General features: G+C 34.3%; 1 pseudogene; it reads right to left on the bottom strand.

Annotated features, from left to right (window-relative positions):
- Positions 1–11,237: 11,237 nt before the first annotated feature.
- LOC149538094 (uncharacterized) lies at positions 11,238–12,263 on the bottom strand (annotated as a pseudogene).
- Between the last annotated feature and the right edge of the window lie 3,453 nt (positions 12,264–15,716).

The raw sequence follows: 15,716 nt of genomic DNA on the forward strand, positions 1-15,716 counted from the left end.
ATCATACCCGAGTTTTTCTAATAATTTAGATGTGGTCTAATTTAGTCTTAAGAATATTCTAGAGAGTTTAGCTCTCTTGATAAATTTTTATCTAATATCATGTCTCATGGTCTAAGATTTACAGCTTATTTCAATAGAAGCGACATGATTTAGAAAAAAGATTGAAGCTAAGATTTATCTAATTATTATGTTAGAAATAAGTCATTATTCTTCTTGCGAAAAAATAAAATCACAAATTTAATATCTCGAAGGTGTCGAGTGACAGTTTTTGCTTGGCACCAATAGATGCCGAGTGATAGGATAAGGTGTCAAGCTAGCTCGGCACAAGAAGATGTTGAGTGAACTCAGAACTCAAAGGACATCTCAGCACAAATGGATGTTGAGTGAGCTCTGTAACCACTACAAAGCGGTGCTCAGTAGAAGAGGATGCCGAGTGAGCTTGGTAATAACTGCAAAGTTATAACTCAAACAAAGACCAAATTTACAACGTGAATGTTTTCACCATTAAAATCAGAGAGCCAAAGTATGAAGCATTCAACAATAAACTTCTTGCTAGCAATAAATAGGGGAAGAACAATGTATTCAAGTATGCCTACTTGTTTGCTATTCAATTTTGATTAAAATCATTATAAAATCTAGGAGCATTCGACTTCAACCACAAAACTCTAAAATAACCCTAAAACTTCAAACTTCAAACTTTAAACTTGCAGCTCTAATGGTTGCATACAATAGAGTCTAGAGCAATCATTGCTTCATAGGACAAATCCAATAAACTACAAACTTACAGAATTATAAGAAGAAGAAACATGTGCAACTATAGGCACGAGACAAACATCCTTCTGTCTTCTGCACGACTGGATCTGCTAATTTCTTTCTTTCTTCTTCCTTCTCTACTCTTCTCTGTGACTTTTGATATCTTCAACTGACTGAATAAGACTAATTAATTCCTTTTGTCTCCTTTCCAAAAATATTTCCTCCTCTTTTCCAAATTTGAAAAAACTCACGTATCTGCATTCAATTTTCTGAACATTCTGCAATCTGTCAAGTGGTAGGTGGGCATTTGGCTCTAGGGGCAAATGAGTACAGCATTAAATATTTCAACACTACCCCTTTGTCTCGAGTCAAACAAAAAAGAATCACTGCTAATCCAAATCAACTACACCAAGACACTCTCTTAGGTGTACACAAATTATAATGCCTAAAGGCTTAGTAAATATGTCTGCTAGCTGCTGCTCAAACTTACAAAATTTTATTTTGATATCTCCATTCTCCACCAACTCTCTAATCACGTGATATCTGATCTCAATATGCTTGCTTCTCCATAGAAAACTAGATTCTTGGTCAATGCAATTGAGGTGAGGAGATGTTATCACAATAAATTGTGGTTCCATCCTCTTGCCTTTCATTCAAATATGTCAAGATCCTCATTAACCAAATTACTTGACATGCTACTGCATTTGTTACTATATATTCAACCTCTGCAACAGATTGAGCAACAATAGGTTGCTTCTTGGATGCCCATGAAATTGCACCTGATTCCATATGAAACATGTATCTGGAAGTGCTCTTCTTATCATCTAAACTTCTAGCTCAATCACTATCTTCGTAACCAACCAACTTGAAATCATTTACTGCAGTATACAAAATTCCAAATCCCTTGGTACCATTCACATACCTTAGGATCCTCTTTCTTACTTTCCAATGGGAATCTTTTGGTGTTTCCATAAATCTGAAAATCAAACTTATTGCATGCATTATGTCTGCCTAGTTGCAATCAAATACATCAAACTTTCAACTATACTCTTGTATAGTGTTGGATTCACTCTTTTTTAACAATTTTCCTTGCTCAACTTCAGACCTACTACTATTAGTGTTGGGGTTTCCTTACTATTTTGCATTTTGAATCTCTCCAAGATTTGTCTTGCATATTTTTCTTGAGAGATGAAGATGCCATCATGCATTTATTTTACTTCTATGCCTAGAAATTATTTCAACAGACCTACCTGTCTATCATTTCAAATTCATTTTTCATGGCCTCCTTGAACTCACCAATTAGGAAATTATCATTTTCAGTAAAGATTAAATCATCTACATACAAGACAACAATTAGCACATTACCATTTGTTGCCTTGATGTAAAGTGTGAGCTCACCATCGCTTTTGCTAAAGCCATTGCTCATTAAATATGAGTCAATCATGATGTACCATGCCTATGGAGCCTTCTTGAACCCATAAAGAGCTCTTTTTAATCCATACACCTTGTGTTCTTCACCTACAACTTCATAACTAGGTGGTTGCTCCACATATATTTCTTTCTTCAATACACCATTTAGGAAGGTGGACTTCACATCTATTCGATATACCTTCCATTTGTGCATGGCTACAATTGCTATGATAGCATGCATGGTTTTCATTTTGCAACTGGGGCATATGTCTCATCATAATCTCTGTTATACTGCTACTTGTACCTCTTGACCACTAAACGTGCCTTATGCCTATCTATTTTTCCTTCAACATTCCACTTGGTCTTATAAACCCATTTCACTCCAATTACTTATTTCTTGAGAGGAATGTAGTTAACTCCCATGTCTCATTTCTTTCAATAGCATCTATTTCCTCATCCATGGCATTACACCATTTCTCCTTGTTCACAAATTCCTCAAAATATATTTAATCACTATGAGATAATAATGCAAATTTTACACTCTCATCATAATCTTCCTCATACCTTTCATCTTGGTATATCTCCCTTAGACTTTTACTCTTTTTTGGCAATAGGGAGGCAAGAGTGGGATCTAAAATTTCAGTACTGCTCTTGCTATTGTTTTGCATGCTAGCCCAAGGCTATCTTGAAGTTCTTGGAGTTGTTTCTCAGCATGTTAGGGGCTGCATGCCTTTTTTCCTTTGTCTACAATCTATATATTTTGCTCCACCTTCTTGCTGATCACCAATGTCATCTTATTCCACTTCAATAGTAGGAACTTTATTTAGAGTGCTTGAGGATTCATGCACCAAGCCATCCCATGACTAAATTTCAAGAAACTCCACATTTTTTGAAATGATGATCTTTTTGTCAATTGGATCAAACAGCATATAGGTCTTTGATTCTGAGCTGTACTCTATGAAGATGCACTTCACACCTTTTTCATCCAACTTTCCTCTTTGTTCCTTAGGCACATGTACATATGCTACACATCCAAACACTCTCATGTGCTCAACTGTCCATCTGCCCCTTGACCAAGCCTCAAGAGGAATCTTATCACAAACTAATTTTGTAGGACACCTATTGATCAAGTATACTGTTGTTGCTATAGCTTCTCTCCAATATTCAGTTGGGAGTCCTTTTTCTTTCATCACGTTTCTTGCCATTTAGACAATGGTCCTATTTTTCCTTTCAGCCACTCCATTTTTCTGTGTAGTATAACTGGTTGTAACCTCCTTCTTTATGCCATTTTTTCACAAAAATTTACAAATATATTGGAGGTATACTCCTCTCCTCTATTTTATCTAAGGATTTTTATATAGTGTCCACATTCTTTTTCAACCAGAGCTTTAAATTCTACAAATTTATCAAATTTTTTATAATTATTGTTCAAAAAATACACCCATGACCTAGGACTGAAATCATCTATGAATGTCATAAAATAAATACTCCTCCCAATAAAAGTAGTTTGCATAAGGCCTACTAAATCACAATGCACCAATTCTAATGGTGCTCTAGCCCTTCTAGAATTTTCAGAATTAAAGGGAAGCCTATGTTGCTTACCCAATATGTAAGCCTCACACTTGTCATATGAATTTACAATGCTTGGCAAACTATCTACCATTCTTTTCTTGGACAACAAATTTAAACCAACAAAGTCAAGATGTCCATACCTGAGATGCCAAAGCTTGAAGCGCTCTTCAATCACGCTTCTAAGAGCTGATTGTTGGTGTATTGCTATACATGCATGCTTGGGAGGTGCAGCACTGACTTGAGAAGAGAAATATGTCTCTACCCTCAATGGAAACATCTAGTTCTTTGTCATTTGGACTACTACAAGTAATCTATTACTCTCATCCCTCTCATGAATGACACACTTGTCATTTTGCATCAGCACCTTATATCCATTTTAAATGAATTGTTCAACACTCATCAAGTTGTGCTTCATACAAGGGGAAAAATACACATTTGGTATTTCTTTCTTCTCGCCTTCCTTGGTGTGGACCATGATAGATCCTTTGCCCACTATGAGAATAGTTCTATTATTTCTCATTTTAATTTAAGACTTAAAAGTCTTATCAATGAAAGAAAATAAACTTTCATTGCCACTCATGTGGTTGCTACAATCGTTGTCTAGGTACCATACCTCAAGGCTTTCTTCTTCACCAATGTTACACATGCTGAAGGCTGTGGGATTATTTTCATTTTTTATGTTCACATCAGCCACATTAGCATTTTTTTTGACTAATCACCCTATTTCTTCCTTTGTTCACTTGCATAATGCCTATATTTATGATAGTAGTAGCATTCCACATTACTCATATTGGAGTAGTAATTCTTCTTACCTCCTCTAGAGCTATTTTGAGAGGTGCTTTCTCCCTCTTGGTTGCTTTCTCTTCCTGAGCTTTCTACACCAACATTCCTTTGACCATTCCTTCCACAACCTCTGCTTCTTGAGCCTCTACTAGAGTTTTTTCTACCTCCCCCCTGCCTCTTGAATTTTTTTGAGCCTTGAATGATTGCTCTTGGGAAGTAGTTGCCAACCTATTTATCTATTTCTCATGGGTTTGAAGAGTTCCCATCAACTCATCCATGGTCAATGTGGTGAGGTCTTTAGCCTCTTCTATGATCATGGTAGTAAACTCTTCAATATTTTCTCTACAATTCTTTGCTCATCATATTCTTCTCCATTTGATTTGAGCTGGGTTATCAAAGTGGAGATTCGTGAGATGAACTCTGCAATAGGTTCATTGTCCCTCATCTGAAGGTTCTCAGACTCTCTTTTGATCATCTATAGCTTCACTACTCTAACCTTATCAATTCCCTTGAAGTTTGTCTCAAGGATATCCCATGCTTCCTTTTAGGTTCATTGTCCCTCATCTGAAGGTTCTCAAACTCTCTTTTGATCATCTATAGCTTCACTACTCTGACCTTATCAATTTCCTTGAAATTTATCTCAAGGATATCCCATGCTTCCTTTACATAATTTGCTGCTGCAATTTTTTGGAAGAATGTCTCTATCATTGTTACCTCAATCAAACTTAATGCTTTTGCATCCTTTCTCCTTGACTCTTTCAACTGAGTCTTTTGTGAATTTGTGAGGGCAACATATTGAGATGGGTCTGTCACATCAGTGAACCCATTAATCACAAACTTCCATAAGTCAATTGCAACCATTATAGTTTTCATTTTCTTTTCCCATGTATCATAATTTTATCCGTTAAAGGATGATGGCTACTGCCATATCTTGCTTGCATCTCCTACCATGTCAAATATCCAAAAAAAATAAATGCCCTAACTCACTATGGATGTGGGGCCTCAAAGCTCTGATACTATGTGAAAAAATAAAATCACAAGTTTAATATTTCGCTTGGCACATGAAGGTGTTGAGTGATCATTTTTGCTCAGCACCAATAGATGCTGAGTGACAGGAGAAGATGTTGAGCTAGCTCGGCACAAGAAGATGCCAAGTGAACTCAACACTCAAAGGAAAACTTGGCACAAATGGATGTAGAGTAAGCTCAGTAGCCACTACAAAGTGGTGCTTGACAGAAGAGGAAGAGGATGCCAGCTTCGCAATAACTGTAGAGTTATAACTTAGACAAAGACTAGATTTACAACGTGAATGTTCCCACCATTAAAACCAAAGAACCGAAGTATGAAGCATCCAACAATAAACTTTTCAAATACAATAAATAAAGGAAAAACAATAGATTCAAGTATGTCTTCTTACTTGCTATTCAGCTTTGATTAAAATCATTACAAAATTTGTGAGCATTCGGTTTTAGCTAGAAAATCTTAAAATAACCCTAAAACTTCAAAATTGTAGCTCTAATGTCTACATACAATAGAGCCTGGAGCAATCACTACTTCACAGGACAAATCCAATAAACTAAAAACTTATAGAATGACAAGAAGAAGAAACACGTGCAACTGTAGGCATCAGACAAACTTCCTTCTGTCTTTTGCACAACTGGATCTGCTGATCGCTTTCTTTCTTCTTCCTTCCCCGCTTTGCTTTGCAACTTCTGATATTTTCAACTGACCAAATGAGAGTGATTCATTCCTTTTGTCTCCTTTCGAAAAATATTTCTCACTCTTTTCCAAATTTGAAAAAACTCACCTACTTGCATTCAATTTTCTGAATGTTCTGCAATCTGTCAAGCGGTAGGTGGGCATTTGGTTCGAGGGGCAAACGACTACAGCATTAAATATTTCAACACTTCTTCCTTTAATTCATAAAGGAATTTATTTTCTTCTTCTTAAAATAATTTAATAGAGCTGCTAAAGAATTTCATATTTTTTTAGAATTACTTTTATAAATTGATGGATCTCTCCAGAATACTCTGATTTGATTAGTGATTAACATTTAATTTAATATAATGAGTTGGGAACTTCAATATGTACTGGGGGGGGGGTTTGAGTATTGCTTCTGAAATTTTAAGACCTTTCAGTTAATCATTGTTACATAGAGGCAAATATGGCAGCAGACTGTCTTTCCAACTTAAGGGATAAACTAGAGTATGAATCATGCGTTGTGGACGGTGATGGCTTAAAAGAAATTGCAGTTCAATAGTGTTTATTGATTCCCTTTGTTGAAGAGATTGCTATTTGATCCCTGTCGGTGTAGGAATTCTTAGTTGTTTGATCTTTAGGAAAATGATTTAAAGGCTCAGTGATTGGGTACATGATCTGGCACCATATTTTACAGAGCGTGGAAAGGTAAAACTGCCCTACTGTTCCACTTCAAATAGGCAGCACTAGGATTCAATATTTTAGAGTGTTCCTAAGTTGGATTGGGTGACTAATCATGAAGATCTTCAATTACCATTTTACCTTGCTTCATTCTACTCTATGGATTTCTCTACTCTAGCAACATATCCGTGGTCTCTAGCGAGTAGACAGTATGTTTTGTGAGAAGGATGAATACCAAGTTGTTGAGCATGCCCCGTGTTATGGATCTCTATGCCTTCTCAAGTGGTGGATGATCTGTGTAAGCAATCTTCATAGTTTTTCTGTTGTTTCTTTTGGCAGTTTTCATATGCATGTACTGGACAGTATTATTAGAGATTATTTGTGGCTTGTCTCTCCGGTTTATAGAGTATTTGCGTTGGATATGTAGAACTTGCTTGTTCAGTGTGTTTAGAAGAGAGTATTTCGGGGTCTGATTGGCCACTCGTTTATCAATGTACTTTTTGTCATCAATATACTTATATTGCTTTAAAAAAATAAATTAAATTTAATATTCATTTAATAATGTAAAAATTTATTACTGTATTTCCAAACTATGATATCAAATATTAATATATTGTTATTTAGTATTTTATTTAATAATTGTCTATTTAAATATTGTTTAGTCTTAGTTTTATTGCATATATATATATATATATATATATATATGAGACTGTGCACAAATACATATACATATAATTAATTTTGAGTTGAGATTTTGAGGGTGATTTTGATGTTATTAAATATCACTTTCATTAGTGTGTTATGTTAAATTATATGCTTTTATTCAAATATAGGAGATGGTTATAACGTGATTGGTTTACTTCAATTTTTTTCTATAAATGAAATAATTTGACTTTCATATATAAAATGAAATTAAATAAGGAATGACTTAGAGTGAGCTTTCTTTAGGTTTAAGTTCAAGTGGGTGATTTCGAGGTCATAAATACTATTTTTCATTATGCTTATGTGGAATTGGACCCCTATAGTGAAAACTTATGAGTGACACATTTTAATACATATATTATGTAGTGGTCTATTGTGAGTGGCTCACATTTTAATGCAAATAAAATATATTTTAAAGACATGTAGCAGTTTTAATTGTGTGGCAAAAGATTGAATGATTTTTGCAAGTGTCATATTACTTATCTCATTTCTCTTTACGCAAGTTCATTTTTTATTTGTGAAATATTTAATATATGAGATGACAATTACAATAGAGGCCTATGTGAACAGATGTTTTAGTTTTAGTTGATAATGATGACACAACTATTTTTTTCTTAGAAAAGTAATATTAAAGTCATTTTCCTTATTTATGGTTTATATTTAATTTTGTTTCTTTCGGAACTTCACAAAAAATAAGTTGCATAAGCTTCATTAAATCTCTAGAAATATCAATGATTAGAAATATTGAATTCTAAATAAAATCAAATTAAAAATTCCTTGCCAAACTAAAAATGACTACTTTGTGGTTCAAGATTTTGAAAATAAATAAATAAATGTGTAAACTAGATTGTAAGTCTATTTACTCCTCTTTTTATTTATCAAATGTGCATAACTTATGTAATAGGTCCAACTGTGGATCACACACACTCAATATATTATTGAAGATAAAATGAATATATAAAGCATAACCTATCTAGATACACTCTAGATAGATAAGATAAGATAGATAAGATAAATATATTAATGCCCAATAGAAGACCACAAATGGGTCTAAGGGACTAAGAGCTTACAACCAGGAAGACAACCTAAAATAGGAACACCAAATGGTATGTGTGTGTGTGTGTGTGTGTGAGAGAGAGAGAGAGAGAGAGAGAGAGAGAGAGCATGTCAAATGGCCTTAGAGGCTGAGCTTGGCTCTCAACCTATAGGAAAAGTATCTCCAATGACCATCTTGAGGTTTTTGATCACTCTCCACTTCCCCTCCTACCTGACCCACTGCAAGAGGCTCTGAAGAATAAGAAGAAGGAGGAGGAAGAGGGAGACCACAAACTCGCAAGTTGAGCTCATGGCCACACCTGGCCCCTTCATTTGCAATCTTAGTTTGGACCAGATTCTCCACTCTAGGGAGAGAAGTGGAAGTGGAGATAGAGATGGGCTTTTTGGAAATAGATGCCCATGATTTTAACTACTATTTTATTTTAGTTTTGAAGGAGGATTATTTGATGTCAAGTTAAAGTTGTTTCCTCAGTTGTTCGAGAACAAACAATTGCAAATTGATCATTTGATGTTGGAGTTGAGCAATATCCATATTAGTTGTACTTATCTTTTTAAGTACATCCATGTTCTCTTGCATATGACAGTCAAGTTGCCTCTTCAAATTAGTCAGTGTTCATTAAGTGTCTCATGTAGGGACTGCACAGTACCCTGGAGAGATTGATTCTCAGCTTCAACCTTAATCTACCTATCACTAAGACTTTCGAATGTTAAATGTTGAGTGGCCATGAGATGCTATTATTTACAGGAGGAGATTCATGATGTGGTTTGAAGGAGATTCTAGGTTTGTTCGCATTGCCCTAGCCACTATTGTAGAGCTGTGTGTTGGGTGGTGTCATCCCATGACCTAGCTATGGTCCAGCTTGTTACAGAGTGATTTAACACTAGGGGTGTTGGTCATGAAGTAGTAAACTAGTGTCAAGCCATGAAACAACATTGCTGAAGATGTTGGTAGATGCCATAATGCCATGAGCAAAGTTGGGGAACTTGATAACCTCTGACCAGATTTGGATCATTTCTTTGTTTCTTGGGTGTTTTCATAGATTGTGTGCTAGTGTTTGTGAATTTTTTGTTAACTATTTGAAAGATTGCTAGATCTATTTTGTAAGATGAGTTCAAGTCTATCCAAGTTTATTTGTCTACTATGGATCCCCAACCTGACCTAGTCACACTCCAACTTGAAAAGTTTCTTGCTTGAAGAAACTAGAGACTGATCACAAGGCCCTACAAGATGCAGCTCTTTCATTATCCTCCTCTCTCTTAGTCTCAGTGATAGGTTGATTAAGGTTGAAGCAAAGAATCAATCTCTCAAGGGTATTGTGTAGTCCCTACGTGAGACACATTTAGGAACACTGACTGATTTGAAGAGGCAACTTGAGTATCATATGCAAGAGAACCTGGATGTACCTAAAAACCTAAGTACAACTAATATGGATATTTCTCAACTCCAAATTCAAATGATTAATTTGCAATTGTTTGATCTTGAACAACTAAGAAAATAGTTTGTACTTGACTACAACAATCCCTCTTGAAAACCAAAGTAGAACAACAGTTGAAATCATGGGCATCTATTTCCAACAACCCCATCTCCATCTCCACTTCCACTTCTCTCCCTAGAGTGGAGAGGCTAGTCCAAACTAAGATTGTAATTGAAAGGGTTAGGCATGCCCATTAGGTCAACTTGCAAGTTCATGGTCTCTCTCTTTCTCCTCCTCCTCCTTCTTTAGATCCTCTTGTAGTGGGCTACTCTTTCCTCAAGGACTAATTGGATATCACTAACATCACAATTGACTGTGCCTAGGTTGAGCATGATAGCACCCTCTTTATTTGGTTTCTCTCACTTTCTAACTGCCTTTAGGTTCATAGGGAAAAGAGGAGACTTTTTCCTCTCCCTACCAAAATTTACCTTGATGTGGATTGTAGTAGATCAAAAGTGACCGAACTTAAGTAGGGTCGAGTTCTTGTTGTGGCTGCCCAACAAGAGGGAAAGTGGGCAGTGATAAAAAATGCCAAGGTAGTGATTCGAGACACTTTTCCTATAGGTTGGGAACTGAGGTCCACCTCTAAGGCCATTTGACATGCACAGTCCATACAGCTTCTCCACACACATATCCTCTCTCTCTCTCTCTCTCTCTCTCTCTCTCTCTCTCTCTCTCTCTCTCTCTCTCTTCTTCATTTATTGTTTGACTTTGTTCTTCTTCTTTTGTGAATACCATTTGGCGATCCTATTATAGGTTGTATTCCTAGTTGTAAGCTCTCAATCCCATAGACCCATTTGTGGTCTTTTGTTGGACATTAATATATTTAGCTTATCTATCTTATCTTTGTAAATTCTAGAAATAGTTTCAAGGTATAAAATATATACTTTTATTTGTGCATTTTATGAATATTAATTTAAAATCTCTACTCTCATGTTTAATTATGTTCATTTTTCGTTGCACTGAATAAGATATTTCTTTGATATATACAATAAGAAAAGAAGAGAAGCCATCCATTATAGACTTGTGGCTCTGGATGGCTACAAAAAAAGTTCACTTATTGATTTCAAAAAAGTATTTGATTTGATGTGAATGCAAAGGTATTTACTAATGTGAATCACTCCAAACAGTGGAAAAAGGAAGTTGATTATGTCTATAGATTGAATTCTGAAGAGAAGGTATCATCTAGTTGTTGTTGCATGTTGGATTCTCATTTCCAACTATTCCAAGCTGTTGTTGAGTCAAAAAATATAGGCCACTTCCTGATGGGTCTGCAGAAATCATCTTTTCATAGGTTGATGGAGCTTTGGAGGAAACTGGTCCTTTTGAATTGTTCGCAAATTGGGTTACAGAAGACTTCTACGTTATAAACCCATTTTCTGCTACATTAGAGTTTAGCATTATAAATCTATTTTTTCCTAAAGTGTTCGAGATCTCATTGTAGATCCCAACAGTTAAGCTATTGTCTTCTGAGAGATTGTGTAAAACAGTGTCACTGGTTGGTAACATGGATGGGTGAGGATGATATGCTACTGCCCTTCATGGATTTTCTTGTTGCTGAAAAGGAAGAAGAGGCCATTCATTTCTAGATCAAGTGTTTGAAATGTCATTGTATATCCCAGCAGCTTAGCTATTGGCCTCTATAGATACCAAGCTCACGAGATTGTGCAAAACAATGTTACTGCTTGGTATCATGGATGGGTGAGCATGATATGTTGTTTCCATTGATGGAAAAGGCCATTCATTTTTTGCTACCATTAATGATGGATATGCTTGTTTATGAGAAGGAAGAAGAGGTCATTCATTTGCACTTGAGACATTGTCATATCCTACTGTATCGTGTGTATTTTTGTAGATCAATGCCCCATCCAGTATAGTCTACTCAAGCTAAAGATGAGGTGATTGTGCCACTTTAGTGTGCTTTGCAAGTCCTTCAATGTGCTTTGCACTATTTATAATGCTATTCATTTCATAATTCTGATGCAACTGCATTTGATAGTCTTGGTGTGTTTGGTTGTCATTTGTCTCTTTCCACCACATGCCTCTTTGCTAATATGCTCCTGCAATTGATGGATTTTTTTGTTGCTAAAAAGAAAGAAGAGGCCATTCATTTTCAACTGAGGCTATTGTCATTGATGGATTTTCTTGGTTCTACAAGGGCAGAAGAGGCCACTAATTTGCACCTAAGGTATTGTCAAATCTTACAGTCCCATGTGTTCTTAGGGAGATCAATGGCTCAAGAGGTGATTCTGTATTTTTAATGTGCTTTGCAATTCCTTCAATGGGCTCTGCATTGTTTAAAATGCTATTAACATCATACATTATCATGTCAAATTTTGTGATAGCCTCAGAGTTTGATTGCAACAATGTCATATGCCTCAGCTGCTTCTGCCTGCATGTCTTGAAATCTAGATAGTCAGTGCAATTCTTTCCATTTTGACCCATTATTTTCATTTTCTTTGACATTTCAAATATCAATCAACCAAAATTTAGGTTTCAAAGATAAACTAAGAAATGGTTATTTAGTAATATGCCTCTATTATAAATGATTGGATCATAGTGATGTATTATAAAATTCTTTACTCATATATATATTAGTTGATCTTTTTTGATGCAGCATTCTAGTTGATCAAGATAGTTCTTTTAATGACAGATCATAGAATATGATGTAAATAATTAACACAATAAAATTTAAAAGTATGCACTCATATTACTATAGACTTTTAAATTTTAATATCTTCTATTCATTCAACCTCCCTACTAAAATACAAAAAAATCATTTTTATTTTACTTACTTTACGATACAACAATAAGAATAGTATACTCACTAAATGTTCTAAGATACAAATCTTTGTTACTAGCAACTCTTTCAATTCCAATCCGACATTGCCACTTTCCCTTAGAATGGTGTCTCCAATAGACTTACAAATGAGAAAAAGATAAAATTGCATTAGATAAAGGATTTTAACTCAATATTCATGTTAAGATCCTAAATGTTTTGAAGACCTGAATCAATCCAATTAAATTAAGAAAAAACCTTGTTTCTACGCAGTAAATCGATAAAAAAGCACTGCTATTCCTATAAAATTGGTCACTGCGAGTTAATACCTACGAAATAGAAGGAAATGCTTACTGCAAAGAAGGAATGCAACAAAACCTGTATTGAAATAAAATTGAGGACTAACATAACCTTGCTGACCATGATGACATTCAAAAAGTTGGCAAAATGCAGAATTGAGAAGGTGGCATAAACTGATTTAACACGTGGCTTGGGACTTTGTAAATATGATATATATTATAAAAAGTAATGTTTTAGCAGCAACATAAAATAAAGTCATGACATAACGTGACACTTTATAATAATTAATGTCATAGATGGTACACAGGGATTAAAGAAAGGTCTGTATGTTAAAAGAAACTTTGCCATCTATCAGAATTGTATGGCGGACTTGAAATGTTTATAAAATTCTCTTTTCTTTGTGGGCGAATTGTGACTGATGGAAAATACATTTGTTCGAAAAGGATTATTTTTCTGTCTGTGCAAACTAGAAAAATACTTGTCTTCAAATGTTCTTCTTTGCAAATCTGATGTTTCTCTAAAAGGATTTCAATTTGTCTTTGATATGGTGATTGAGTTTCTTTCCTTCTCTTCAAAACTGTCAGTATTGATATACTTCATGAGATATTTTCTTCAGTCGACTACTTGAGGAATTTTGTCAACATAGATTTAATTTTTATAGAAAAGGTTCTTCTAGGTAATGATTTTTTTTTTCATGGACTCATCCATTTGATTTTGCTCATATGCATGAGGTACTGGGGGCAAACACAAAAGAATGTTTCATTGAGAAACAAAACAGAGATTCAGTCAAAGTTTTCAAATTTAAAAAAAAGGGCATCAAAGGAATTTTTTAAGCTGCAGGTATGTCATTGATTTGAATCTTCAAAACAAAAAAAAAGAATGAACATATCTTTTGGAACAAAGTTGAAGTTTTTTTTCTGGAAAGAACACAGTCAGAGGCAATTTTTTATGGTTTTCGAGAAGAGACTTAAAAAGAATTTCTACGTAAATAAAATGCATGAAACCTATGTTGTTCAGTTTTAAAGGAATTTTTTTTTTACTGTCAAAATGACTTTGAAATAGATACAGTCAAGCATTTTAAGAAAAAAGGAAAAACAATAAGGGTTTCGAAAGGAACCTAAAAATGGAATGTCTCAGTTTTTGAAAAATATTTCTTCAGGAAATAGGTTGGTTATTTAAAATGATTTTGAATTAAAAAGGGAAGAAACCACATTCAGGAAGCAATATGTTTTTGAAATATTTTTTTTAAAAAGGACAAAAAAATTTAGTTTTAATAATAATTTTTTCTTTGCTTACTATTGTTGCTAAGGTTCAAATGGAAATTATGATAGGGTATTTGTTTTTGTAAACCCTAAAAGATTTCATGAAAAGAAGACCGTTGTTTGAAAAGATGAAAGAAAAAATGATAAACAAATCAAATTTCTATTATGACTATATGGAGACCTTTCTTCATCGAAACAAGTTCTAAAATGAAGATTTTTAAGACAATATGCATGAACTGAATGAAGTTTCGAAAGTCACTATGGCATTTCTCTTGAAGGCTGAACAAATTTGGGTATTAAACCCAAAATACTATATGTACAGTCTTGATAAAAAAAAGAAAGATATAGCTATCATTTTTATAAGGGAAAAACTGATTCAAGTCTTTACTGATTATGGTAGTTTTTCAAACTACATTTTAAAAGAGGGTTTCTGAAGAACCTTGACTAGTTCAGTTTGATTCCTTGTAATTGATCTAATTTGAATTTCATCTCTATTTATAGAGAGCATTGTAAATCTGAAGATGACATATGTGAAAAAGGCATTGAAAGAAACGTATATACATTTGTAAAAGCTCTAAAAAGAAGTTACATTCAAAGGCTATATTATAAGCTTATATACATGTATAAATGCAACATATACAATTGTATGTGTATGTGTATATGAGATTGTAAAAATAGCAAGACAAAGAAAGTGTTGAATACCCAGAGCAGTACTTTTTGCTGATTGTAAAAGAATTTGAAGCAATAAAGATAATAGCTTCATAGAGTGGTTTTTCTTCCTATGATGAATCCCATTTGATGAATTTTGAGGGTTTCCCACTCAGCAAAATCTATGTCTCAATATTTTGTGAATTGGCATTTTCTTTATGTTTATAGTGAATGTTTCAATTTTCAGGAATGTTTCATTCTAATATATATATGGTTAAAGAGTTGAAATCAGTAATTTTTAAAAACTAAATATATAGAGTTCTAATTCACCCCCCCTCTCAAAACTCTTTCACTTCCAACAAGTGGTATCAGAGCATAGGATTCCTTTCAAGAATTGTTCTAGGGAAATTAATTAGAAGTCATGGAAAAATATGAAGGAGCTTTCTGTAATAGGGCTCCGCTATTTGATGAAAATGATTATGTTTTCTAGAAAGTGATGATGGAAGCCTTTATACATTCTTTAGATGTAAGAATGTGGGATGTTGTAAAAAAAAAATATACTATCCCAACAACAATCCCTACTGATGTAGATTAAAA

The sequence above is a fragment of the Cupressus sempervirens genome, chromosome 9 (genome assembly GCF_028749045.1).
Source record: "Cupressus sempervirens isolate cs-2001-9-10 chromosome 9, ASM2874904v1, whole genome shotgun sequence".
In the NCBI taxonomy this organism is placed as follows: Eukaryota; Viridiplantae; Streptophyta; class Pinopsida; order Cupressales; family Cupressaceae; genus Cupressus; species Cupressus sempervirens.